Source organism: Marmota monax, unplaced genomic scaffold (assembly GCF_021218885.2).
Source record: "Marmota monax isolate L192 unplaced genomic scaffold, Marmota_monax_Labrador192_F-V1.1 WCK01_AAM20220418_F8-fsc00026, whole genome shotgun sequence".
NCBI lineage: Eukaryota > Metazoa > Chordata > Mammalia > Rodentia > Sciuridae > Marmota > Marmota monax.
Window position 1 is genome coordinate 6,795,827 of NW_026693108.1, and position 25,009 is coordinate 6,820,835.

Below are 25,009 nucleotides of genomic sequence, written 5' to 3' on the forward strand. Positions count from 1 at the left end.
ATCAAAAACTGTTCTTTTCTCTGCATGTACATAGCCATGTTTCTGAATGATATTCCACTAAAATGCTCCATTGGCAAGGCCATTACGAACAATCCAGGGTTTTGCAAGAAGCTTATGCCTGGTCTACTTCATTCCTCTCTGACATTTGCATATTACCTGATGCTGCCCTCTATGGCTTACCTCATCTGTTGGTTCCCCTTCACGCTACAGTGGATTGTTAAACATGTGACAACAGAAATTTCAGAAAAAAAAATAGAAGTGTGTGTACAAGTTAAGTATTGCATTAATGTAAAATGCATGCCACATAATCTATAAACTGTAATAAAATATACAATGCTTTTATTATAAATTCCACATAGTCAAAAATATTTTCAGATTATGCTTTTATTCAGTCTCACCAAACTCGTGTGTCTTGTCTCCACTGCCATTCAGTGACTGTAAATCCACCATGTTGTGACATGTTGTGCTCTTTACACAGCAAGGGCAGATGCAGTACAGTTTTCTTTACCTTATTTACTTTTTTCTACATCAACTCCTTAAAACTAGACAGCCTGCAAAACAAAACATGAAGGCCCTGCTGGTAGCATTTGGCAACTCATGTTGCATAGATGCCCTTATTATGGCCAAATCCATTCAGCCAATGAGATGCCACAGAGCAGAGCTGGGAGCCTAGACATTACCCGTTTCCCCCCCAGCAGAACAGACAACTGCAGCAGGCCCAGATAGCAGAAAAATCATAGTGAAAGTACTAGGAAAATGAGTTTTAAATGTTTACTTTGTTTTATTATAATTATTTGTAACTATGTAATTTCATATTTAATATTTAATAATGGCCAAATTTAACAACCAGGTTGAAAAACTCCTGCAAATTTAACTGTGGTTTTCTTGCAAGCATACATGAGCTGTCTCCAGCAGAGCCAGACACAGGATTCCCTAACTGGAGCATTTTTGGGGAACCCTAAAATATATTCCAGATTTCAAAGTTTACATTCTGTACCGAATAACTGTGACTCATTCAGAGCTCCAGCTCCATTCATTTTCCTCATTTCTCAACTGCTCTCAGTTTGTTAAGGCAGATCAAGCCATAGCCCTCAATTCCTGTCCTGCAGCAGGCTGCTTCTTTCACCTCAATTCCAGGCAATAACGAGCCGTGTGACTTTGGAGAAATCAATAAACTGCTCAGGACCAACTCACTTTGCAACATGGAGAACAACTGAAATTTCCTCTGGAGCAAAACAAGATTTGAACTGTGTCTCTTTCATTTACAACCATGGGGTCTTGAGTAAGATACTGAGTACCTTTAAGAGCCCCTTTTATCATCTGCAAAATAAAGATAATAAAAGCCAGTGGACAGATTTTGGTTAGAACTACTGGAGGGTCCAAAGTCACCTTCATACATGGTACTGCCTGGGGATGAGAGAGATTTTCCTTGTTCCAGTGAAATACGATTGTTTAAATTTAGATGCAGAGGCTTCCAGAAAACTCTCCAGATGACAAAAGCCTGTGTTTTCTGTAACGCAGTAAAAGGGTGAGTCCAGCTTACCACGCTGCATCCTCTCACCAGCCGCACATTCCAAGGCTGGAGGGGTCGGGAGACTTGAGCTTCCTGAGGTAGCTTTTGGGGGGCATGCTCCCCAGATGCTGGGAGCGTTCCTGGTGTGTGGTGCTTCTCTAGAACAGAGATCCTCTGTCCCCCTTCCCCAGTGCTGCCTCTTCCACCATTTCTCCTTCGCACCCGTTGTTAAAACAACTTTCTAAATTCTGCCCCTTCTGCTCTGGTAGCAGAGACTTGGGCACTTTGTGAATGAAAAAAAAAAAAAAAAAAAACACACTAAGCACTAGCACAGAGGATAGAAAAGCTAGGTTCGAGTTCCAATTTTGACAGTAACGAGCTGTGTGACTTTGGAGAAATCAATAAACTAAACTGCTCAAAGCCACAGGTCCTTCAATTGGAAAGGAGACATACAATCTCTAGGGTCCTTCCAGACGTAACGTTCAATGACTCCGGAGTCTCGTTTTGCTCATGCTCTTAGCAACTGCAGGAAACCAGAAATACGATTGCTTTCAGCCTGTTGCTTAAGCAACCTTAGCTGGTGGAAACAGGCTCAGTCTTTGGTTTAATGTGGCCCAGGAGCTCACCAGCTGCAGAAGAGGCAAGGCAGGACAATGCCAGAGGCTTCAGGAAGGAAATGCACATTTTTCCTGCAACCTTAAAATGTGGATTTATGTTTTCTCTGTAGAACGAAGTTTTAGCTTTTTCAAATAAAATTTGATTATTTGGTTTTTTCAAATCAGTAAAGAGCTATGTTCTGGGTAATACAGAAAACATTGATAAATGTGAAGATTTTTCAGATATAGTTTTAACTGGGAAGCTGCACCATGACTTCCACACTATGTATGGAAATTTAGTCTGATATTCATTGAGGTGAAATTAGGTAAAACAATATTTAAAATGACAGTATATTTAAGAAATTAAATTAACTTTATAAAACAAATATTCAAGTCCCCTGATATCCTGAAGAATACTAGTTCAAGTTACCTGTGAACTATGGACATACGGCCATGATTTATTGGACATTACATTTATCTATGTATTTGCTTCTCTTCTTACCTTTCTTACATGATGTTTTAGGACTTATCAAATTTCAACTTGCTGATCAATAACCTGGGAATATGAATTAAGGATAATTCGTAAGTGAGAGGCCCTTATGTTATTGAGTGCTTATACAAGCTGCTACTTCTGTCTGGAAAGTTTTCCCCCTTTCTCTCCTCCTGTAATTTATAATTTAATCCATAATCAGCATAGGCCTTGTACTACTCTTTACAAAATGTTTCTCTTATCATTCTAAAAAAATGGTTTTGATATCCTCTCAAGTAATCCATCATTCTGATTTTCTCATAACTGCCTTTTAACAGTTCCTTTCACTAACCAGTGATGTCCTTAAGAGTGGCTGGTATTCTTATCAAGTATATATCTGCATCTTCAGTAAGCATGGTAGATTCAGCAAATAAAATTCAAGAGGTCCATGCAAACTTGAATCTCAATGAGCAACCGGTACTTTAGTACATACATGCTCCATGCAATACTTAGTACATATGTGAAAACTTTACACTCTTTAATCTTTAATTCAAATTTCACTTGACATCTAATATTTTAATTGAGAGCCAAAGTCTTTAGCTTCTTGAAACATGCCTGAAACATACTAGTTGTTCAATAAGTATCCCATGATTCAAAAGAGCAACAGAACATTTTATTCCATTTCTTCAAAAGTGTCATAATAATACATAATCTGTTCATTTTGGAGAGTTAGCCATGAGTATTCCTTGCTCTGTTTGACAGAACAGTCATTTCAAGATGGCTCATGTTATGGATATTATGGGTTTGACTGTGTATATGTCATATGGCTGGTGTCTTAACCCTAAAACACAAGCTTGCATGTGAGCAGCATGGGAGGATTTGAGAACATGGGATTTTATTTTATTTTCGGCTTTTCTCATGGATCTAAGATAGGGCCTGTCTGAACTTGCTGGAGGCAGAATCTCTAGGTTTCATCTCACACACACACACACACACACACACACACACACAGGCACGCACTCACAGCACACCTCCCTCCACAGCACAGCTGCAACCAGAAGTGCGGGGACTGCTTTCCCTGGGGAGCAGCAGGGTGGCTGCCATCTGGTCCTGACCTGGAGGTGGCTCCTGGCCTGCAGCTCAATACCTGACTTTCCCCTCTGCCCCTTGAGGAAGGAACCCTAAAATCCCAAAGGGTCATTCTCTGACTTTCCCTAAAAATTGTGGGAAAAAATGAGAGGTTTTCTTTAATTTTATTTACTTAATTTACTTAATTTTGTTGTGCTACGATTTGAAGACTACTCTGTAGAAGATATTTTTTAAAAAATGGGGAAAATTGACTCAATAGATCACTTTCATCTATCTATAATAAATTTACTAAAATTTATTGTAAATTTACTAAAAAGGACTGACGAGAGGAATTCTCCTAAATCTTACATGTATACACATTTGGATTTCATCTTTTCAACTTTGCAGACATTTTGTTGGTTAGCTTGTTTGTTTTCAATTGAGATTAGCACTGGGGCCAATAAAGAAGTGGATGCTTCAATTCTTGTGGGTCGAGTGAAAGGAGCTCCTCAGTCTTGCCCTTCTACAAAAGCCATGAAAAATGAAAAAGGCAAAAACTGTGAGGATCACCTTATATAGAACTCTGAAAAGCATAAAAGGAATGACAAAGGAAAAAAAGAATCCTCAAGTAACTTAAATGAGTACTGAGTGTAGTGATATCAATGCCTATCGTAGAAATAAAGACGATTTTAGAGAATAATATGATAAAATTTTTGTCAAAAACTATGATGCTGGGTGAAGTAAATTCCTAGAAACACACAAAATTCTAAAATTGACTCAAAAAGAAACAGAAAATGTAAATTGATCAGTAATCAAAAATTTTTTAACAAAACGATAAAAATCCAGGGCCAGATGGCTTCCTAATGGAGCACAACTAGATAGTTAAAGAAATGTGCAAGTGCTTCCAAAACATAAAACCACTAAATATTTGCAAGATATTAAAGGAAGCTAAAGATATCACAAGGAAATAAAACTACAGACCATTATCCACCTTGACTACAATTCACACATCCTCAGAAAATACTAGTAAACCAATTCTGAGGGCATAAACATGTTCAAGAGCATGTTGAAGAATTGTCTACCATGACCAGGTGGAATTTATGCTAGGAACTGAACATTGGTTGTACAGACAGCATTCGGCTATGTAACTCAGATTATTAACAGAATGAAGAAAAACATTCCATTACCTGATAATAAGAAAAATCATTAAAAAGCCCATCACGTTTCCATAATAAAAACACAGAGTAAACAGAAATTAAAGAGGAACTCCTGTCCTTGATAAAAGGCACCCACAGTGAAGACCACAAGTAAAAGTTTAACACTGAGAACATTTTCCCAAGACTAGGTGCACATGAGGACATCTCTCCTCAACACATCTACTAAATAAAGGTGACAACTGTGCTGAAAGTTTCATCCAGAGCTGCTTCTTTCGAGAGAAAGAAACAAAAATCCAAAGTGGAAGAAAAGAGTAAAATTATCTGTCTTTGAAGATGATATGGACTTGAGTGTGATTTTTATTTTAATTTTATATTCAAACAATACCTGGAAACAAATTTATCCATGGAAGTGCAGGTCTTATATATTTAAACTGTCCAACTTCGTTGTTAGAAATTAAAGGGCTAAATTAATTTTCTGGTTACCAATTGTTATGATAAAAAATATCCAAGTTTTTACAAATTCATTGCAAACTTTATCAAAACTCCCCCTGCTATTTTTGCAGAAATCCTAAAATTCATACAAACATGCACAGAACAGTAATCTCCAAAACTATATCAAAAATTAAGAATGGATATGGCACACCTGCATTTTCTGTAGTACGTTTCCAAATGCACTGCAAAACTAGGGTACTCAATGGTGTGGTGCTGCCATACAAATAGGTAAGAAATCACTTTATTGTCACTGTCCCAGCTGTTCAGAATGTTCAGTGAGGTAAGAAGAGTCTTTCCATGGAAATGTGCTGGAGCAGTGAGTGGCCACATGAAGAGAGAGAACCTGGAACCCTCATCACCTGTGGACAAAGAAACAACTCAAAATGGATCAGAGTTAAACTGAGTGCTACGACAATGACATTCTTTGAAGAAAACAAAAGTGTGAATCCTTTTTACTTTGGATCAAGCAATAGTTTCTTTAATAATAAACTGAAAACAGCAAAGTGTGGTCGTGAAGACCTGTGATCCTAGCTTCTTGGGAAGCTGATGTAGAATGATCATAACATTGAGGCCAGCTTTGGTGACTTCAAGGCCAGGGCCAGAAACTTAGTAGGCAAAATAAATAAATAAAAAGAGATGGGGATATACTCAGTGGGAAAGCACAAACAATAAGAGAATAGCAGCAATAGAAAAGCAGATGATATAGATCACCAAATAAATAACTCTTGTGCTCCAAAGGTACTACTAAATTGCAAAAGGTAGGTCCTAGAAATAGGAGAAAAACTATATCCTGGCCTCTGGGAGCCTTTTCACTCCCATGCCAGCTCCTAACTTTTTTTTTTTTTTTTGTCCCAGGGTTGTAGACATGAAAGAAGTCAAGGGCCCTGTCCAAGGAATTCTGCCAGGTCTGGTTTGCTTTTGGGCTTGAAAACATGCTTTCATTCATTTTGAAACCACTGATAGTGTTGTGGTTCACCAATGACATCCCTTGAAGTGAAGTTCTTCAATTGAAATCCTGCTCTGAAGGTAGACTGAGAAACTAAAAGACAGGTGTGACAGAGGCCAGGGAGTCCCACATCCCTTGCTCAGCAGGCTACTTCAGTGAAGGGTCACTACAAACTCCTCTCAGGCCATTAGGATCATTGTGGGGAAGCTAACTGACGGACACTCCCACTAAACACATTATTGACCACATCAAAAGGGACAATTAACAGGTCAGAGACAGCCATCACCCCAGGCTACTGTTGATTTGGGCTTCAGGTAGCATGAGGGTGGAATCCCAACTGAGGGGCACATTCCCCAGAATAAGACAACAGGATAACCATTCATGAGGCCATAACTTCTTTGCAGGTAAAGGCCAAAGACATCTGGCTATACTAGCCCACTCTGGGGACACAGATGACACAATTCTGGGGCGAATTGTACCAGGGTCTTTTAAGAAGCCAGAGCTTTTCGCTTAAATCCTGTGTGCATGTATCAACATCAAGGTTGGTGACAACTTCTATAAGAGAAATATCAGAGCTGGGAATCTAGCTGGAGAAAGCTTTAGTTGTAGAATGAGAAAACAAAATGGTATAAAATAATTAAAAAAAGCATGTGATCGTGTTCCCACACAGATTTCTGATATATTAGAAGAAAATGTCTTGGCTCGTGGAGCGCTGTGAAGAGACACAGAATTCAGAAGAGGGACGGTCCATGATCCTGTTGAGGTGCAGCTAGAGACAATGGGCTGAAAGAAGATGGGAATCAGGGAACATAGGAAAGTCTATGGGACTCCCCCTCTCTGGGGACACCATCAGCGCTGAGGCTGAGGTCTGTTTCAAGCAAACTGTGGGATTGGTTTCAAGGACTTGGAGATGGAAGAGGTGGCTGGAAATCTTCCCTCCTGTGAGGATTCTGCACTACCGTCCTAGTGATAGTGACTAACAGGGCCTCAGGACAGATGGGCCAACTCACACCCTTAATGCTGACTTGGACCCCTGACATAGACTCTTTTACATTTTAAGTCTTCAGTTTATTCATCTTATGAGTTTTACTTCTAGAAATGTTTTTAATCAAGAAATTGGCTGAACAATAATTCCAATACATATTATAATGAAACTGCATAAAGTCAGGCAATAGTGTCATATCAAATGCAGACATAATGATTTAAAGCTCTTTCTTCATTTCAGTTTCTCCCTGTGAAAGGAAAAGGGAAAAGTCTTCTTACAAATACAGAAACAGGGATGATCACCTCATAACACCACTTTCTATTATATTTCAATTTGCATTCATAGGGGGCAAAAAGATTAATTTTTATCCAAGACTCCTTTGGTCAGGTTAATTTACCCACAAGAAAAAAATAATAATATCCTGTGTATTGTAGTTGATGTCAACATGTTGACTACACTCTCCAAAAAAAGTAGTTTTTGTCACAGTAACTATCACAGAAAAAAATAGTAGTAATTTACTATCTAATACTCAAAATAGAATAGCAAAACTCCTGACATAAATTATCTTAAAAGGGGAGTAAAATCCCTTACAATAGTACAAATAAAAATGAGAAAAATGAAAATTAAAGTAAAAATGTATTCCTCTATTTCTTTTCAAAATGACTTCATTTTTATGTAAATATTCCTATCTCTCTTATTCTTGAGTACTTAAATATGTAAGTCTTGAAAGATACTGGAGGATGGGACAGCTTGTGAATAAAGATATGATAACTGTTCTTTCCACTAAGCCTATTATCGCAGGCAAAATTACATTTATCTTTTGGTTCAGGAAGCCAAGAATAAAATTCAATGAACTCTGAATATGTTTATATTTCAGGAATGCATTTCACCTTATGGTGTGCACATACATTCTAAATTAAGACAAGTTAATTAAACAGAGAAACTCCAGGAACTTAGTGTTTTACTATCCTCTCTAATTTGCTTTTAAGGAGTCTCCAATATGTGTTTCAGAGTGTACCTCTGAACTTTGCTCTGAGCCTTCTTAATTCTGATCTCAGCCATTCTTTACTGTTATTTTGTCTTTTTTTCCCGATGTATTCAGGATTACTGAAGTCTAAGGGAAAATGATGCATTTGAGGGAGTCAGACACATCATCACAATGGAAAGGTGGTCCATTTCACCATATTTTGTAGACTATCTTTTCCTCAACTTACACTGAGATGCTGTGTAATGACTAAATGATTGTTGACAAGTTAATGTTGAATGATTGGTGTGGTGTGGGTGGTTCTTGTATGATCACACTGTTTCCATTACTAGAGACCCATTCAGCTCTATCACAGGTCTCCCTTTCTTAGATAATGGATTGAACCAGACAATAATACTGAAGTGAGCTCTATTGCTGTGGAATATTCAGGGGACTACAGAATAGCTTTCTTTCTCTTTTCTGCCTATGACACATAAACCTTGTGGAATGATGAAAACTGGACTTGCTTGTCATTTATTACTTATTACCATCACTCACTATGCATCATTTACCAGGCCTCTGGAGCATAATTGCACTTCATTGCAGAATAATCATTTTTGCTTAATGTAAGAGTCCAATAAATGAATTTAAGATTTTATTTTGAAAAATATTATAAAATAAAAATTGTGTTTTATACTTGGAGAATGTGTGTGTGCCCACATGTGCCCCTGGGGCTGAACACACATATGCATGTGTATACTTTTTGCAATGCCTGAGACTACTTGGGATAATAATTGTTAATATTTATGTCCCATGTTTTGGAAAGAGGGTTTTATGCCACTTAATCCTCAGAGCAAATGAAAAGGGGCTTGGTGTTTGACATTGGTTTCCAATATTTCAGCACTAATGCAAGAGTATTTTGTATATTTAAAGATCCCTGATTGCTTCTCCATGATCGATCTTGATTTCAAGTTCAATTTTCCCCTGTCTCAGCCCAAATCTTCAATTTACCCTTTTTTATTTCCATAAAAATGAGAATCCCTTTGGGGATGTTGTTCTTCACTTCCCTCAAGGTGAATTTATTCATCTGAAGGGAATGTCCCCAGAATAATCCAATGAAATACTTCTCAGTGGTCTCTGGAAGGCACCATGTTTGGTATAGGTTGCTCTAGCCTGCTTGTAAAGAGAGGCAAGTGCATGTTCTCCACATTCTTTACTAATCCTCATGGATTAAGTATTATTATATAGGTTGCCACTGAGCAGAATCCACTGGGCAGGGCAGGTGGACTGGGTGCTGGAGGGCAGAGGAGGAACCTGAGATGGGCAGTGGAGGAACTTTGGAGATGCACCTCTGGGTACTTGATCCTCAAGACTGGCCTGTACTACTAGGATCAGTTTTAAGCCTACACTGGATAGAACATTTCATCATACTCTGAAGCACATTAAACAAATTTGTAATCTGAGTAGAGTCAGAAAAACAAGATAAATTGACATTTTGAACCAAAAGGAACAACTGATCTGTGTTTTTGATAGATATCTTTCTGTACAACACAGTTATTTCATAGGATGCTTCTTACTTCAATTGCATTCAAAATGCAGGCAAACAGGGTCAAGCTAAAAACTGAGGAAACAAAGAAAAATAATGAAAAAAATGAAGTTTGTTACTGTCTATTTTAGCAAATATTCTAGTTTACTATAAAAAATAAACTTACAGACCTTAAGGAAAATTACTTTATTAAATTTCCCAGAGATAATTCTTAATTAAAACAATAGTAAATTTCTCAAATTGTCTTATTTACTTCTAGATTATCTGATGACAGTTACATTTGGAGAGGGAAATGAAAAAAAAATAACGAAAAACACTTCTAATTATTGTGCAATTTGCTTTAATTTACATCAGACTCTAATTTGTTGTCACAGTAGATTGAGAGGCTGCAAAAACAAATGTAATGGGTGCTTCAAAGCCAAAGGCAGACCTGTGAGCTGAGATATACTCCACATCAGACTTCCATGAAAACAACTTTTTTTTAAAGTAGTAAACATAAACCAACAAAGAATTTAAAATAAAGCAAATCATTACTTAAACTGGTTATATGGATATTCAAGTCAATGCCATAAACAGCAATATACTCTATTTTGTGTTTTTTAGTGAAAAATTAAAACTGATTTATAATACAGCAGTGATTTGTGCCTAATCTGAAATAGCCTTTTTTATTAATATTGTACTAAACCCCAGGAAATGATGCCAGAGGCCAAAGATTAGTGCCAAAATACATATGAAGTCCGTTTATGCTGTTTATTAAGACCATACAATGTCCCTGACCCTTTCACAGTGAACAAACACAGGTCAGGCTGGCTCACAGACTTTCTTTCATACAAACCTGTTCACTCATATCTCTTTGCCACTTTTCTTTTCACCGGGGTGGGAGCAATCCACAAACGTGCAGGAACCCAGTGGTGACTAGCTGGATTAAGCTTACAGTGGACAGTGGAGGTGTGTGCGGAGCTAGGGTGCCAATTATCCCCACTCCGATTGTGTGCTAACCAAAACCAGCTTCTTGGGAGTGTGTGTGCCAGGCCTGTAAAACAGCACCTGGGAGCCGTCAGGCGAAATTAGGCGCCCCCACATGATTGTGTTTTCCTGAGAAGAAAATATGGTTGGCTATTTGAATAGAGGCAATCACTTTGAATAGAAAACACATCGGGTTTGGGGGAGGTCTCCTTACACAGCACTCAATAAATGGCAGAAAGGGAAAATGTAATTCAAAATGTCAATAGTTTTTCACTCAAGGGACATAGCAGAGGGAAGAAACACTCAAGTTCACACTGCTGCTACCACCACTGCCAGCAGCCACGCCACATGTTTGCAAAACAATTAGACTCAGGGTTCTCTCTTGTCCTTGTTAAACCTCCAAGAAAATCAGCAACTCGAACTTAAGCATCTTTAAACCTTTTCCAGAATAGCCCTTATTTCTCTTTTCTATGCAGGAATAGGGTACTCTTGGGATTTGAAACCAGGTTAGTAGAGCAATTGTTTAAAAGGCCAAGAAAAAGTTATAATTTAAAAAGTAAGCTCTGAGATGAATCTCTGTGGGGGATACTCAGATGAAGATCATCAGGGCTGTTACATCGCATGGGCGCAAGTCCTTCCAAGGAGGAGAGTGATGACGTCTTCCACACACAGGAAAGGGCAAATGCCCTCCACTCTCCACACCTTGAGGTCTGAAGGATGCAGATTGTCAGGCTTCATAGAAAATGGTATTTGACAGAGAGGTCTTGGATGCCCGGTGTTACCTACGGATGTTAATGGAGTGATGCTAGTGACCTGATTGGTGGCAGTCATGGAGGAACCTCACTGAGCAGTGAATTCTGCTAATAGCCTCCAATTGCCGCAACCCAAAGAAGAGCTGCAGTGTGAACATCTGTGTCGTCCCCAAGTCACATGCTGGAGCCTCATCTCTAGGGCGAGAGCACTGAGAAGCGGGACCCTTGGGGATATAAGTAAGCCATGAGCCTCCAAATGGGACTAGTGCCCTATGGGAGGAGTCCCAAGGGAGCTTGCCCCTTCCACCACGTGAGAGCACAGCTAGAAGGAGGTGTCCATGAACTGGAAAGTAGGCCCTCACCCCGTTACAGAACCTGCTGGCAGCCTGGTCTTGGACTTCCCACCTCCAGAACTGCAGCAATACATTTCTGTTTTTTATAAGACACCCAATTTGTAATATTTCTGTTACAACAACCTGAAGATCTAAGATAGAAACCTCCATAGCTTTATGCTTGGAGCCAGACACCTCCCAGCCAAGAATGAGCCTGCAGTCCCACCAGCCTCAGGGCATTTCTGCTCCCCCTTGTCCTGGTGGGACTCATCTGTGCTGCAGTCTGAAGCTCTGCCCACCCAAGGCCACTCCCGTCCTTTTCCCTCTTTTTTTTTTTAAGAGAGAGTGAGAGAGGGAGAGAGAGAGAGAGAGAAAGAGAGAGAGAGAGAGAGAGAGAGAGAGAGAGAATTTTTTAATATTTATTTTTTCAGTTCTTGGCTGACACAACATCTTTGTTTGTATGTGGTGCTGAGGATCGAACCCGGGCCGCACGCATGCCAGGCGAGCACACTACCGCTTGAGCCACATCCCCAGCCCCTCCTTTTCCCTCTTTGCAGGTGTCAGAGCTGTGGAATGCTCCGGAGTCCTTCCTTCCCACCTACTCCTCCCCTCTCTCTCCCTTATCAATCATGCCTACCTTCTCCCCTCCAAAGAAATGGGTTCGACATTTCAGTCCATCAGGACACCTGCTTTGGGGAGGACTCAAACACCTCATCCAAGCTTCTCTCTCCTTGTGTTAATTTTCAGAAAATAGAAATAGATCCATTTTCCAACTGCAAACTACCTAGTAGGAGAGGAGCCAGCTTCAAAACATAGATACTTACAATATAACCTGGAAGTGTCCAGAGAAGAAAGCTTGTTTACTTACCAGCTTTCTGACTGACTCCGTGCTATACACCTTGGTTCTCAGGTGGCTGGCTGTTGTGATGGTGGATCAGAGTATCACAGGACATTAGAGACCCCAGGGCTACCTCATACTCCTGCCTCTGGCTCCTACTTCTCTGCCTTCAAACAAACTCAATTCAAGTGCATCTAGGGAATATTTCCTTTGACCTTGGTTGAAATTCTAAGGCATCTTTTTCAAATCATGGCCAAAAAGAAATCTTTTTCAGTCTCCATTTATTTATCCCATTTTTTCCTATAATAATCAACCCTAGACTTCTATTCTTCTAAAACTAAAACTCCTCTCAAAAACCCTAGTGACCTCCTAATGTTTTCATTTCCTGATGGACTTTCTTATTTTTCATGAATGAATACATAATATTTCCTATTGATAATTGTTGACTTCTAAAAATGATGATAACAAAAATCAGTTTATGTAATACATCTACATCCTTGACCAATCCCTTTCTGAATTCTTCATTGGTAATAAATTTCTTAGCACCCAAATAAAAATATTGTCAGTGATCCTATATATTTTGTCTTCTCTTTTCTTTATCCATTAATTTTTTCAATTTACTAAGAAATGATTTCTACTTTCAGTTTTACATCATTTTTGTGTTTCTGTGGAAGAGTTATAACTTTCTCTTGATTGTCACAGTGAGATAACTTGCCAATAAGTCAAAGCCAATGCTTTAAAGGACAATTGTTCACATTAATGGTTTAGGCCCTACATTCTGCAATCTCTGGCTCTATCTAATTTTCTAAAAATGGAAAAAATACTTCTTGGGAATTTTTAATAATAAAATAAAAACATGCTTGATTCTTTTTCCTACTTTATTCTTTCCAATCTTTGTTCTCTAGTCAGCTATACACAAAAATTGAGCATAAAATTCCTTTGCATATACAATAACTTCTCCATTATAGGGATGTAGCCCATATTTTGACTTTTATAAGAACTATATTTATTCAGTGACATCTTCACTAATTTTTACCAGATTCATTTATTTAGCTAATAGTTGTTATTTATTCAACCAGATTATTGAGTCCCTATGGCATGCTTTGAGGAGATAATATAGATAGTTCTTGTTGCCATGGAGCCTGTAGTCAACTGGGAGCTGACAAGCACTTAATACATATGTAATAATACTCTCCATAGATTCTTTGAAAATAAAGTACCCAAATTAAATTTTGGGAGCCATGATTAGAATAACTATTTACAAAATTTCTAAGAACACAATTTGAAACCTGAAGAATGAGATTATATAAAATGTATATAATGTAGAGACACACCAACCAATAGATAGATATCTGTACCCATTTCAGGCTTCAGCTGGTAGCTATCAATTAGCAAATGAGAAACATAACTGTGGATAAGAACATACACACCAGTGACCCTCTAGCCCCTCCATCTGCTCACCGCACCTCTTTCCAGTGTGACAGAAGGGGGGCTTTGGTAATTAATTGGAAAGCAGGAAGGGAAAAGGCAGTAGGGTGTTGTTTGGCAGGCTTTCCCTGGGACACGTCATCTGATTCCTGTGACCACTGCCACTTCTCTGCAGGAGTAGGATGTGGTCCAACAGCTCTGGCCAGTGCCCTCCTTAACTGCTAAGCCTGCATCAGTTTTGTTAAAGGCCCTCATTCCCAACATCATTCTCAAATTCCACACCAGTCCTTTTCTCCATTCCAATCTCTGTCTTGTTTGTTATTTATGTTTCACTGAGTTGGGAAGGATGGACCTTTTATATGGCATCTACTACCAGCGATGTAAGTCATGAGTGTTCTTCAGTCAACAGCCACACCCAGCTTTATATCACAGTGGGAGCACTAGGAAGAATGGACTCACAGGTCACCAATTTGGTTTCCTTTATCAATGAGGCAAGAGACCCAGACATTTGTCATGATGTAGCTGAGGTGTGTAGATAAGGAATGCAAACCAGGCTGAAAACCTGTGTCCACACTTTTTGGACAGGGCAGTCAAGTGTCCTCTATTCCTGGGACAGGCTTGGTTTATCAATAAGTCCAGCCAATAGGAAGAGGTCTGCACCTGTGAATCATTGCTGGAAGCCCTTTCCTCTGAAGCTCTGGGTGGCAGCTGTTCTCTTCATCTACATAGAATCCACTTCTCTTTCAATTCTACCACATGTACAATACCTTTTGATTTTCAACTAAGTTCATATTTAAGTGTAAGTGATGTTTCCAAATTTAGCCAATCTCTATATAAGAAAAATGAGATCTTTTTTTAATCAAAAATGTTTTACTTTTCTTATGTGGAGAATCAACTCTCAGAATGAATGGATCCAGAGATATAAGATGCTCACTTAAGAATACTATCTATATTTGTATTCTCAATGCTTGCAATTATAGCTGAAGTAAGATGAAATCTCAGTGTAGTTTTGGTGTGAATTTCCCTGATTGCTAAGAATGTCGAACAACTTCTTTTATACATTTGTTGACACTTGTATTTCTTCTTTTAAGAAATGTTTATTTTAATCTTTTGACCATTTGCTGATTTTTTTATTTTTGTCATTTTTATTTTTTTAATATATTCTGGATATTAATTCACTATCTGAGGAGCATGTGGCAAGGATCTTCTCTTGTTCTGTATGGTGACCCTTAATCAGTTCCTTTGCTTTGCAGAAGGTTTAATTTTGTTTGTTTTTTTATTTGATGATCCTGCTATTAACTTAGTTTTCTTTCTTGAACATTAGAGGTTTCATTAAGGAAGTCAATGCCTGCACCAGTATGTTGAAGGGCTGATCCTAGGTTTTCCACTAGCACTTGCATTTTTTTGGTCTAGTTCCTAGGTCTTGAATCTGCTTTGATTTGATTTTCATTCAAGCAGAGGGAGAAAAATCTAATTCCATTCTTCTACATATAGATATCCAGTTTTGCCTGCATCATTTATTTTTTTTAATTTTTTTTTAATTTTTTAAATTTTTTATTGTTGGTTGTTCAAAACATTACATAGTTCTTGATATATCATAGTTCACACTTTGATTCAAGTGGGTTATGAACTCCCATTTTTACCCTGTATACAGATTGCAGAATCACATCAGTTACACATCCATTGATTTACATATTGCCATATTAGTGTCTGTTGTATTCTGCTGCCTTTCCTATCCTCTACTATCCCCCCTCCCCTCCCCTCCCCTCCCCTCTTCTCTCTCTACCCCCTCTACTGTCATTCATTTCTCCCCCTTGTATTATTTTTCCCTTTCCCCTCACTTCCTCTTGTATGTAATTTTGTATAACCCTGAGGGTCTCCTTCCATTTCCATGCAATTTCCCTTCTCTCTACCTTTCCCTCCCACATATCATCCCCATTTAATGTTAATCTTCTTCTCATGCTCTTCGTCCCTACTCTGTTCTTAGTTACTCTCCTTATATCAAAGAAGACATTTGGCATTTGTTTTTTAGGGATTGGCTAGCTTCACTTAGCATAATCTGCTCTAATACCATCCATTTCCCTGCAAATTCTATGATTGTGTCATTTTTTAATGCAGAGTAATACTCCATTGTGTATAAATGCCACATTTTTTAACCATTCGTCTATTGAAGGGCTTCTAGGTTGGTTCCATAGTCTTGCTATTGTGAATTGTGCTGCTATGAACATTGATGTAGCAGTGTCCCTGTAGCATGCTCTTTTTAGGTCTTTAGGGAATAGACCAAGAAGGGGAATAGCTGGGTCAAATGGTGGCTCCATTCCCAGCTTTCCAAGAAATCTCCATACTGCTTTCCAAATTGGCTGCACCAATTTGCAGTCCCACCAGCAATGTATAAGTGTACCCTTTTCCCCACATCCTCGCCAGCATTTGTTGTTGTTTGACTTCATAATGGCTGCCAATCTTACTGGAGTGAGATGGTATCTTAGGGTGGTTTTGATTTGCATTTCTCTGACTGCTAGACATGGTGAGCATTTTTTCATGTACTTGTTGATTGATTGTATGTCCTCCTCTGAGAAGTATCTGTTCAGGTCCTTGGCCCATTTGTTGATTGGGTTATTTGTTATCTTATTGTCTAATTTTTTGAGTTCTTTGTATACTCTGGATATTAGGGCTCTATCTGAAGTGTGAGGAGTAAAGATTTGTTCCCAGGATGTAAGCTCCCTATTTACCTCTCTTATTGTTTCTTTTGCTGAGAAAAAACTTTTTAGTTTGAGTAAGTCCCATTTGTTGATTCTAGTTATTAACTCTTGTGCTATGGGTGTCCTATTGAGGAATTTGGAACCCGACCCCACAGTATGTAGATCGTAGCCAACTTTTTCTTCTATCAGACGCCGTGTCTCTGATTTGATATTAAGCTCCTTGATCCATTTTGAGTTAACTTTTGTGCATGGCGAGAGAAAGGGATTCAGTTTCGTTTTGTTGCATATGGATTTCCAGTTTTCCCAGCACCATTTGTTGAAGATGCTATCCTTCCTGCATTGCATGCTTTTAGCCCCTTTATCAAATATAAGATATTTGTAGTTTTGTGGATTGGTTTCTGTGTCCTCTATTCTGTACCATTGGTCCACCCGCCTGTTTTGGTACCAGTACCATGCTGTTTTTGTTACTATTGCTCTGTAGTATAGTTTGAAGTCTGGTATCGCTATACCGCCTGATTCACACTTCCTGCTCAGCAATGTTTTTGCTATTCTGGGTCTTTTATTTTTCCATATGAATTTCATGATTGATTTCTCTATTTCTACAAGAAATGCCGTTGGGATTTTGATTGGCATTGCATTAAACCTATAGAGAACTTTTGGTAATATCGCCATTTTGATGATGTTAGTTCTGAAAAGGCTGTCTTTTCTCCAACGTAAGTTTTTGATGCTTTTGGCAAGGATCAATGACTGCATGTATATGGACTTCTCTGTGTCATACACTCAGAAATTGTTTGTGGGACTGAAAATTCGTACAACCACTTTGGAAAGAAGTATCGAGTTTCCTCAAAATAATAGGAGTGTAACCACCATGTGACCCAGTTAACCTTGTCCTTGGTATTTGTCCAAAAGAACAAAAATCAGCATACTACAGTGATACATGTATACCAATGTTACAACAGCACAATTCATGATAGCCAACCTGTGGAACCAAACCAGATGCCCTTCAAATGATGAATGGATAAATAAAATGGGATATATATATATATATATATATATATATATATATATATATATATATATATATATACACACACAATGGAGTTTTACCCAGCCATAAAGAAGAATGAATTCTGGCATTTGCTGGTAAATGTATGGAACTAGAGAACATCATATTAAGTGAGATAAGCCAGACTCAGAAAGTCAAAGGTTGAAAGTTTTCTCTTGTGGAAGCTGAGTGGAGGGGGATAGAAATGGAATAAAAAGGAGATCAGGAAAGTAGAAAGGAGACCAACAAGTAGAGGAAACGAATCAAGAGGATAGAGAGGAAAGCCTGAGGAAGTACTGCAGAAAGAAATCTACAAATTACACTGTGTCCTTGTGTTGATATACCACAATGAGCCACACACACAATTATAATGCACTAATAATAATAATAATAATAATAATAATAATAATAATATCAATAGAAAGAATAACAGTAGAGTAGAACAAACAGATCCGGAGGAAGAAGGAGGAGAGAGACAGGGAAGATACTAGGGAATGAAACTGATCAAACTATATTATGGGCATCTACAGCCACACCAAAAGGAATTCTACTTTTACATATAAATATAATGCACCAATAAAAGAAAACACACTATTTATATGTCTATTTCTGCTTCAAGAGAGCTGCTGTTAGAGATGTGATAGAAGGAAGAGGATGTGGACATTCCCTCTGTGAAACTGAAATGGAAGGCCACCATTCAAGTGACCATCACTTGTGTCCCCAATGGGAGTCATAAATTGTTGACCAGGAAGACGACTTTGTAAAACACATCTTGTGCACTGATTCTGGGAGCCACTGTGCCAAGTCCTTTACCGGCATCACCTCTGTACACAGTATCACTCTGCAGGACATGCTTTCATTTTCCCCACTTGGTGACAATGAAAGTGAAGCCTAGGAGAAGGTAAGTGACGGTTCTTAAGGCCTGGAGTTGCCATTCAAACCGAATGTGTCTAGCTTAATAGCTTTTATCCTTTTATTTTTCTTAAGGTTTTATAGCATTTAATTTTTATCCATCACCATCAGCGTTATATACTCCTTGTAATTAATTGAATTTTATTCTGGATGGATTTCAGCAGACAACATTTCTTCCATTTCTTCTTGGGAGAAAGGTTCCCCTTCTTCAGTCATATACTTTATGAGTTCTTCTTTAGTAAGAAACTCATGTCTAGCAGAATCTAAAACCTCAAAAGCTGAAGACTACACTTGATCTCAGCCAAAAGGCCAAGAAGCAGTATTATAGCTTTTATTCTTAATGCCAAGTACACTCTCTCCATTTGAAGAAAGTTCATAATATTCTGTGTTATTTTTTTGTATTTTTGTTTTGCTTCCTATATTTACTTTTTTTGTTTGTTTTCCTTTCTGGATTCCTTTCTTTGGAATCCATCTGAATTCCAAAGCCTCTTACAGTGAAATTATAATCTGCATCTTCCTTAGGGTGTAGGGTGTAGACAGGCAGCAAGAGACAGATTTGGGAAATTTAATGTTGACTTCCATTTTCTAGTTACTTTGGGGTGAACTCAACCATGGAGCATATGACCAATTTCTAAGAGTTACTAAACTGATGGACAAGCAGACAGCACAGTTTTATCTAATTCAGAGGAGTGAAGGCACTGAAGGCTTCCATGAGCCTATGGAAGGTACTGAGCCACAGAGGAGCAGTGGAGGGCCAGCAGCCCCTTTGGTACTGCCCCCCACTTCACCTTATATTTCACCAATGACAAATTAGGAGAGACACTCACTAAGCTCAGTTAGCAACATGCTAGGAACAGCATCTTCTCTTTATTTATCACTCTCTATGCAAAGTTGCATTTTAACAGGTGTATTTTTTAACCTTTAAGTCTATCTGGGAGGATGAATTATAACAGCATATTTTTATTGTGTTCTATTAACTAATTTTCTACCTCACCTCCTCATAATCTTTGACTCAAGTTCACACTGTGTTTGTGGAAGGTAGGAAGTTTTGCTTTTAGAAAACTGTACATTGAAGCATTTCATGTATTCTTTGCAGTCCTTATGGATGACTCTCTGGGGTTAAAGAGATATATGTAGGTACATAAGGCAAGACACAGAGGTAAGACATCTTTCCAGTATATCTTATTAATGAGCACCTAAATGGGCCTTACCATGGCATTTCTACTTCCTCCTCATCTGTTCAGTCCCTTCCTGTTCCACTGGGTGCTCCTGTTGGTCCTCTTCTCAATGTAAATCACACTTCACATGGGTCAGTGCACCAAAAGCATTCAGGGCCCAAGAAACTCATTTAAACACATCACATCATTTTTGTCACCTTTGTCTAAATTTATAACAGAAATATGAATATACAGGAAGCTATACCTTTATAAATGAATTCCTTTCTACAGTGTAGCTAGCCTCTGATTTACATTAAGGGAACAGATTGTAGTAACTTGTACTTACTGCTTTTCAACTAATTTCTAGACTCCAAAATAGCAATCTAGTTTTCCCTCCTCAGTCAGGAAAGTGCCTGATAAAATTGTAAAGCCACCATGTTGCTTTACACCCTGATTGTGTCCCAAAAAGGTACTGACTTGAGTATTTGACTTGAAAACACAGCATTTACTAATAAGTAGTTAAAATAAATCTTAAAACACACACTGAGATTGAATGCATCGTTAATATCTATATAAAAACAGAATTCAAAAACTTTAAAAGTTTTGGTTTAAAATCAATTTTCTGATTTGTTAGATAAAGGAGATACAAACTAAGAATAGGTTTTAAGCCACTTGAAAACAGTATGGAACCAAATACATTTAAATCTGAATAGGAACAGGGAAAGATTTAGATTTGTTTGATTTCAGAGCTCTTAGGATCTTGTGCCAATCTATGGTGTTGATTGTCCACATTAAGAATTGTTGCACACACTAGTGACTGATTGGTGAAGATTCAAACTTTCAATGAGTCACAGGAAAAGGATGGAAATTAACTCTAATGACCGATGTGTTAGTCAGCTTCCCATTACTGCAATGAATATTGATATAATCGGCCTATCAGGAAGGAAGTTCTATTTTGTCCCACAGTGTGAGAGACTTCAGTCCTTGTCCATTAGTCCTGTTTCTTTGGGCCTCTAGGGGGCAGTGCTCGGAGGAGCAAAGCTATTCACCTCTTGGCTGGGAGTCAAGAGGAGAGAGGCGAAGGGACTAGGGGCCCACAAACCCTTCCCAGGGCACACCCCCAATGACCAGAAGACCTCCCACTAGGATCCCCCTCTTCACCTTTCCCCCACTTCTCAATAGGGCCAACCTTCAGACTAAGTCTTTAACCCTTGGTCCTTTGGAGGATATTTCTGATCCAAGCATAGCAAACCCAGCTGCCTCCCACCCTGTCCTGTGTTGCTACTCAGGACTGCATGAGTTTCAGTCTACTGTTCAGCAAGTCTACTATGAAATGCCCAATATCCTCCATTCACACCCTGCTGCTGGTTTGTCGAGAGTCGCAGAAGCATCCCTGGCTACTCACGTCAGAAACCTCCACGGAGTGGGTTGGTTTCAGAAGGGAAAGTCCAGGTGTGAACGTGGCTCCGGGCTTTCCAGAGCTGCTTTCAAACTCACTGAAGTTATTGCCAGATTTCAGATCCAAGGGCAGCAGGACTGAGGTGGCTGACTGTGAGCCAAGGCTGGGTGGCGGCTCCTCCTCAGTGGTTCAGTGCCTCCTTCCCTGGGGTCTATGTCAGCAAGCGAGAGTGAAACCTCAGGCATCCAATCTCTCTGAGCTCCCTTTGCCTCAACTCTGCTTGGCCTTTCTGTGCCTTCACATTTTCTCACTCCAAGTAGGAGAAGAGTGTCTTTGTTTGGAAAGGTCTCCTGTGAATAGACAGGATCCTATAGAGAGCCTCAGATAGACCCTTACTTTTGTTAGCAAACATAATCACATCTGCCCTTTCACAGAAGCACCAAGATTAGTGTTTTATTACATAATCTGAAGATGGTAATTACAGAGTACATCTTTAGAATCCCATCCACCACAAGCATCCAGGAGCGTGCTATACAATATGTAACCCCATTAGTTAGCCAGTTTTTCTTGCTACTTGGTATTGTCAATGTTGGAACAATTAGGCAAACCAGACTACTTTCAGTCATGCTGCCCTTTGACTAAGTTAGATACTATGCATCAAATATCCCCTTGGATTTTTATCTGCATTTCTATTCCTCTATCTCATACCCTAAATGCTAATGTGCTGAATAAAATCGTGGATGTTGTCTTCTTTCTTGTTTCAGTGCTTTGATGGAGGCATAGTTTCAAGACTCTTACTATTTCTTAGTTCTTCTTTAAGAAGCACCACTAACTTTAACCTTATTATATTCGTGTTCAAAGATAACCTCTAGACATTTTTCCCCATTTCTTACCATTATCCTGAAATTCAGTTAAACATTATTAATAAATTTTTCTTTAGTTAAGCATCATCCAATAACAGGCAGTCCACAGAGGGCCACTATAAGTGGATAGGTGCAATGAAAAAAAAATAAACATTGTTTTTAATCTCTAATTGAAAAGAGAGTAAGTGAAGGTAATGGATAACTCAGCAGAATTGACAATGCTCATAACTGACACTAAAACACCAACACACGTATCCGATAAGTTACATAAAACATACATTATAATTGCCACCGATGTATAAATTAAAATTTACAACTGTTTTACTACATCATACTACTTTCATAATTAACCCACTTTGAACTACCACTGTGATTGCAGTCTTAATGTCTCCATTGTCCCAGGGAACTGGCTTTTCTGATCCTAGATGTGATCTGCCTCTCTTGGCTATACCATCAGACTGTGTGGGGACAGCCCTCATCTCAGTGATCCAGGTCCACAGCAACTTTCTGAACATTATGTGGAAGGAGGTTAATTACATATCACCTAGAAGTTTAATATTCCTTCTCAGGAACACACCTGTAATCCATGTGACTCGGGAGGTTGAGGCAGGAGGAGAGTGAGTTCAAAGCCAGCTTCAGCAAAAGAGAGGTACTAAGGAACTCAGTAAGACCCTTTCTCTAAATAAAATACAAAATAGGGTGGGGGATGTGTGGCTCAGTGGTCAAGTGTTCCTGAGTTTAATCCCCTGTGCCCCCACACCAAAAAAAAAGTATTCCCATAGGGACTTCACTTAAAAAGAAAGTGTAACTTCTATGGTCATTAAAAAGAAAATATTTTAATGCATTCTGAAAGTACATATGCTACTGTATCATATTTTTAATGTTTTGACAAACAAATTTCATTACAAATGGAATTCTTTGTAATTCACTATCCCTGCTCTGCTTTCTCAGCACATTCAGGATTGCAATGTCTTCTTGATTGACTGATTTATCATTATTTAATAACAATTTCTATCTCTGACATTGTTCTTTTTACTCTGAGGTCCATATATATGATATTAAGATAATCATTTCTGATATATTTTTATTAAACTTTTCATGATATATCTTCTACATTATTAAGTTCAGCATGTATATGTTATTATTAAATTCAAAATGAGATTCATTTACATAGAATAAATTGAGCTACACACATATAAATACTACTGGTCTTTGTTTCTTTTAAATTGGTTTATTTATACCATTTATATTTAATGTAATTATTGATATGTCTGACATAAAACTTGCTCTTTTATTTTGGTTCCATTTATCACCTCTATTCTTCACTTCCTTTGTCTGTTTTCTTATTTATTTAAGTTACTTGAGCATTCATTTAGAATTCCATTTTGGTTAGTTAATATGTGCTCTTTTTGTGTGTATCTCTTCACAGGTATTCATGCTGTCCAGTTGAGATCATTTTTCTGCTCAAACAAAGAGTACCTTTACGTCCCATTACCCAACTTGGTGATAATACATTTGAGTTAAATAATTCGTCAGGATACTTTTAGAATTATATCACATGAAGTTGTCACTTTTGCTTTAACTATAAAATACAATTTAGAAAACACAAGAAGAAAATGAAATCATGTTGTATTTATCATATTTGTGCCTTTTTTTTTCTTACTTGATGTCCTGATGCTTCTTCCATTCTGCTTGGGATATTCTTTGGCTCCTCCTTAAAGGGAAATATAATGGAAGCAAATTATCTTAGTTTCCTTTCACATGAGAGTATTGTGATTTATCATTCATTCCCAATATACGTGTGTGTGTGTGCGTGTGTGTGCATGTTTCTAGGTAGAGGGCTCTGGGTTGACGTTACTTTCTTTTAAATAATTGAAAACACCATGCCCTTTCTTCTCTGCTCCCAGGTGTCTAATGAGAAATCTGCTGCCATTCAAATTGCTTCCCCCTTACAAACATGGTGTCATTTTTGTCTCTGACTACTTTCGAGATTTTTTTTTCTCTGTATTTGTTTTTAGAAATTAGATTTTAGTATGTCTTTGTGTGTGTGTGTGTGTGTGTGTGTGTGTGTGGTTTTGTTCAGTTCCTTAAATAAGTAGGTTTATGTCTTTTAAGAATTTTGGGAGTCATGAATTAAATTTTTTCTTTCAGTTCCTTCTCAGCCTCTTCCTCTGTCTCCTCTCCTTTCAGGACACTGATGACATGAATGTCAGCTCCTTTGTTTTATTGCCAGAGATCCCTGAGTCTCTGCTCCGTATTTCAGTTCATTTTTCTTTCTGTTTTCATATTCGATGGTTTATCTTGATCTACATTCTAGTTCACTGATACTTCCCTGTGTCTTCTTCATTATTCTGTTAAAATTATATACTGAGATTTTTATTCCAGTATTGTATTTTTCAGTTGTAAAATTTTCACTTTTTTTAATATCTTCTATTTTATGTTGAGATCTTCAGTTTTCTCCCTTGAAATTCTTTGTAGTTTTTAAAATGTTTGTCTGCCTGTAAAATAATTTTATTATTATTGCTTTAAAATCTTATCACATAATCATAGCATTTTTATCTTCTTGAAGTTAATATTTATTAATAGTCATATTTGTTCAATTTTTGGTCTTTCTGGTTCTTCACATGAGAAGTGATACTCCATGGAAACATGTACATTTTCATATCATCCTTCAATACTCTAATTTTTTTTCTAAACTTTATGTTTGGCCACATTTTCATGCCACTGCTTAGTTAGGGGACCAGTTTGAGAAAGTACAGCTTTCTTATTGTCAGGTAGTTTTTCCATGAGGCCTCTATTGACCTGCAATGGGTGATGTACCTCACTATTATTGGACAAGTTGGGGCTTTGAGCTGCTCAGTTGACATCACTGTCACAGTGGA